Raw genomic sequence first — 6,017 nt, forward strand, 5'->3', positions numbered from 1 at the left:
AGGTTTCGTCATTGTGTGAAGATTCGTGCGTAAAAACTCACAAAACCGAAAACTACACACATGTGAAAAATGTGTTACATAGAGAGATCGTATATCCTTGAAAACTTGTAGATTTATGAGAGAGGATGAAGGAAGTTAACTATCATCCTCTTTGACGGTGATCCACATGGTAGGGACTGTTGACAAAACTGAAGATTGGTGCATAAAAACTCACAAAACTGAAAACTACATGTATGTGAAAAATGTGTTACATAGGGAGATCGTATATCCCAGAAAACCTGTAGATTTGTGAGAGAGGATGAAGGAAGTTAACTATCCTCCACTTTGACGGTGATCCACACGGTAGGGGTTGCTAACTGAGGAGGAGAGGGAGATAGAGTATAGGAGATGACAGCCAAAAAGGGTCTAGCCTATGGCCCTTTGGATCCCTCTTATTTATAGAGGTCCCCTGTTAATTTAACCCTAATGGATCTTATCCTATTAGATACTAGATCTCCATCCAACTATCCAAGCCTCTTGGATTAGTCGATCTCTACTCAATAATCTCTCATTGGCTCTTATTAGATATTATCCACAAGATCCAATAATTCAGGGGCTTATTGGATATCCAATAAAATAGGAGCTCCAGTAGATATCTCATATTTGAACCTCTACTCGTTGCAACACCTATCATATGTGTGTGACCCTCTAGGCCTAACATTAAATTGACTGTGAGTCATACTTGTCAGAACTCCTTCTAGCTCAGTGAATTATTATCTCCATAATAATTTACTCAACTCATCGACTACGAACATATTAGGCTATTACGTCGCAGTCCCTAAACGATATAGGGGAATCTAATCTATTGTACATATCTATCCTCAGTTAATGTGTATCTATAGTCCCTCATCCATCTAATATTCCAAAGACCATATACTATGCATAGTGTTGTTAGGCCCATATGGAATCTGCTCGAGTCTTGCTCTAATCGGATTCTCCCCGAGAACTCTTTCTCTCTCAATCCAAATAACCATGGCTAGAGATTTACTTGAGCAAGAACACTTATGATATTCCTTTTATGACACTAAGAGCGGATGATCCTCTATCAATACTCAATAACCTCTCGTAAGATTGGCTACCACTCCCGATGACCAGTTATGCTTGATCTAGAACTTCCAACCCTATAAGTTTGGTATCAAAGAGTGGAGTACTCATACAAGACATCCTTGGTGTCTCAAGTCTAAGTACAAGATACACCATTGGGATAACAGAATCGCTGTCTAACAATGAGGTATCATCAACCATTCAGCATTCCGTGAGTGAATCGATCAATGAACTCATTTTCCAATAAGCACTTGCACTATATCCCTAGTGTCCCCACATGAACAACTATGAGACCAACCGCCTCAATTATCTGGATGGGTATACAGTACACCAGTCTATTCGGTTATCTGATTATTTATGGTCTGTGTTTAAAGGCGAATCGATCTCATTATCGTGATCTCATCACAATCCGATTCTCATTGCACAGATCCATGAACATCACAATATATGCAACATGCAATATAAAGTGAGAAGAATACCAAATAAATAATAAGTAAAAAGAGTGTGTATCATGTCACACGTATCATCATTCACGTGATTGGCTTGTAGGATACTATAAAACTAGGGTTTCCTGGCTGCATACCCTGCAACCATGGTTTCCTAGCTATAGAGGACACCTTGGGGGCCAAGGATTTCTAGCCACCCAAGGCAGTCTTGCAGTTAGGGTTTCCTAGCCACATGTGGCACCCTAGGGTAGGGTACCCCAAAGGGCTACAAAATAAATAATTAATTATTATTATCTAGTAGTCCTACATGATGATGTGTATATGTGATGTGTAATATAGATGAATGATCTTGGACCGTGTGATGTGATGTATGTATGTATGTATTGTGATTATTATTATTATTGGAGCCTACGAGCCTCCATTTTTTTTCATTTATTATCAGGCATGCATGCTTGCGATTATATTGTAATTATACGAGGAGGCACAGTGGGAGCGTGGAGGTGACAGTGGGATCCACGACACTGAGACGGATGATCGCGACGCATGAAGATGCGACGGGATGCTAACGAAACCGATAAAGACGAGATGGACAATTATGGGGCATGGAGATGCATCGATTTACACATAGATCGTGATGTGAGTGATTGAGCCCACTAGCTCGGGTTTGATCACATTAGGCTGTGATCCATGATCAACTGGTGTGATTGCTCATATGATGTGTAATCGACTATATATCTACCATATATATATATATATATATATATATATATATATATATATATATATATATATATATATATATATATATATATATATATATATATATGTATATGTATATATATATATGTATATGTATATATATATATGTATATGTATATATATATATGTATATGTATATATATATATGTATATGTATATATATATATGTATATGTATATATATATATGTATATGTATATATATATATATATGTATATATATATATATATGTATATATATATATATGTATATATATATATATGTATATATATATATATACACATATATATACATGTATACATATATATATACATATATATATATATATACATATATATATATACATATACATATATATATACATATACATATATATATATACATATATATATACATATACATATATATATATATATACATATATATATATATATACATATAAATACATATATATACATATAAATACATATATATACATATATATACATATATATATACATACATATATATACATACATATATATATATATATATATATATATATACATACATATATATATATATATACATACATATATATATATATATATACATACATATATATATATATATATACATACATATATATATATACATACATATATATATATATATATATATATATATACATACATATATAAATATATATATATATATACATACATATATAAATATATATATATATATATATATATATATATATATATATATATATATATATATACATACATATATATATATATATATATATATATATATATATATATATATACATACATATATACATATATATATATATACATACATATATACATACATATATATATATATATATATATACATACATATATATATATATATACATACATATATATATATATATATTTGCATGTGATGTAGATATATATTAAATATGTATGTGTGTGATACGACATATTAGGAGACCGAATCAAAATCCCCTCTCGATAATATTAAGTCGATAGACGTAAGGCAATTAAATTGACCCACCTAACATTTCATTACTATAGGGAGAAATTGATTCTCGATGTAGGTTGAGTTGGTCGAGTCCCTCGAGGCTTACCTATATTACAATTTGAGATATTGCCTACGAAATAGAGATGTCATCAGTGACTTGAGGACGTAGTATGCTTGGTTGAGTCTCTCGAGAGCATATCATCTATTCAGACTCATCTTATAGCGATGGTGATGACTTAACCGAACATCATGGTTAGTCGAATCTCTCGAGGCCATGATGGTTCGAAGGCTGAATAGGACAGGAATCATAAGGAGTTGTGATCGACAAGAGTTATCTACCTTTACAGGCTTAGCATGATTGGTCGAGTCAACATCTTCGCAAATTGTTTGAGGAACAGGAAAGGACTCAACGATATGAGATATCCAAGAGTCTCTTCCGCTTTAGGATGACTGAGGGGACACATGTTCAAAACCATATCTTCATGATGATTGAGCAGATAGAGAAGCTCATGGGTCTAGGAATGGTCTTAGAAGATAACCTATGTGTGGATCTTATACTTCAGTCCATACCAGATTCCTTTTCTCAATTTATTACGAATTTTAACATGAACAAGCTTAAGGTGACTCTTCTTGAGCTCTTCAATATGTTGAGGGAAGCTGAGAGCACGATCAATAAAGAGAGGCCAGTTCTATATGCTAGTGAGACTAGAAGGAAAAGAAAGGCAAAAAAATCCCTTAAGAAGAGCAAGGGCAAGGGTAAACTAGGTAAAGCAAAAGTTGCTAAGAATGATTTAGCAAAGGACAAAGGCCAGTGTTTCCACTACAGCAAAAACAGGCACTAGAAGATGAACTACAAAAAGTACCTTGCAGAGAAGGTGAAATAGAAGCTTGGAGAAGCTTTCGGTACATTCATGATAAGTCTCCATTTGTTAGATTCTTATAATAACACATGAGTATTGGATACCGGTAGTGCTTATCACATCTACAATTCATTGCAAGTTCTAGCAAGACCTAGGAGATTGGATCTAGATATCCATTCTTCAGAAACTTTCAAATCCTTTCCTCATGGATATGACCTAGCCTATAATACCACAAGTATGCACTATTCACCCAATCTCGTTTCCTCTTGGATATATATGTAGAGTAATAGCATAAACAAATCATTATGCAATGTTCCTTTCGTGATGATCTTATCATCTAATAATATTAAACAACTATTATTCTCAAAAACTAATTTATATTCACTAACTATCAAACATGATATGGAAATAATATTTTTGACAATAGAATGAACAAAATAGCATGCATCTAATGCAATAATAGCTCCATCAAGCAAATGTAGGGTGACCTCGCCAATACCCACTGCAGAAACTTTTGTTCCATTGCCTATCTTGAGGTCCATCTCACCTCTCGCCAATCTCCTAAGTCTTGCCAGAACTTACAACGAATTACAAATGTGATAAGCATTGTTTGTATCCAATACCCATGTGTTATCATAAGATTATGATAAATGGAGACTGATCATGAATGTACCTAAAGTTTCTCCAAACTTTCATTTCGCCCTCTGTAAGGTACTCTTTGCAGTTCCTCTTTTAGTGTCTATCTTTGTCGTAGTAGAAGCACTGGCCTTTGTCATTACTAGGTTTTTCTTAGCAACCTTTACTTTACCCGGTCTGCCCTTACCCTTACCCTTCTTAAGGGATTTTTCTGTCTTCCTTTTCTTTCTGGTCTCACCAACATAGAGAATTGGCTTCTCTTTCTTGATAGTGTTCTCTGCCTTCCTCAACATATTGAAGAGCTCAAGTAGAGTCATCTTAAGCTTGTTCATATTAAAATTTATTATGAACTGAGAAAAGGAATCTGGTAGAGACTAAAGCACAAGCTCCATACACAGGTCATCCTCTAGGACCATTCCAAGACCTGTGAGTTTCTATATCCACTCAATCATCTTCAAGACATGGTTCTGAACCACTATCCTCTCAATCATCCTAATACGGAAGAGACTCTTAGATATCTCATATCGCTAAGTCCTTCGTTATTCCTCAAACAATTTGCGGAGATGTAGGAGAATAGATTTGACATCAATCTTTTCATGTTATCTCTGTAACTCAGGAGTCATGGAGCCCAATATGTAACATTGAGCAAGAGTAGAGCCATCGATGTACTTCATGTAGCAAGCGATCTCAACCTCGTTTGCTCCTTCCTCGGGCATAAGCATCATTATATCAAGGATGTATACGATTTTCTCCGTCGTAAGAATAATTCTCAGGTTTAGGAGCCAATCCGTATAATTTGGACTAGTGAGGCGGTTGACATCAAATATGTCACGTAAGAGATTTGAAAGCGACATATTTCTAACAAACATAAGATGTAGTATAAATAAATAACATGCAGATTTTACAAAATAAATAATCAATATAGACTTCTATCTTGACATGCTCCCTCTATTTTTCTAGCGAGTCACACGACACCCTCAGCATGTGAAATAAAAGTCTCCGACAGACTTCTAGTGGGGATCGGGATCCAGTCGACATCTTAGTGTAACCTCGAGGGACTCGACCAATCACATTAAGCCCAAAAAGGTATGCAACTTTTACCAATCACAACTCCTTATGATTCTCGTCCTATTTGGCCTCCAAACCACCATGGCTTCATGGGACTTGACCAACCATGATGTTCGGTTAAGTCATCACCATCGTTATAAGATGAGTCTGAT

Source organism: Musa acuminata, chromosome BXJ3-11 (assembly GCF_036884655.1).
Source record: "Musa acuminata AAA Group cultivar baxijiao chromosome BXJ3-11, Cavendish_Baxijiao_AAA, whole genome shotgun sequence".
Classification (NCBI taxonomy): domain Eukaryota; kingdom Viridiplantae; phylum Streptophyta; class Magnoliopsida; order Zingiberales; family Musaceae; genus Musa; species Musa acuminata.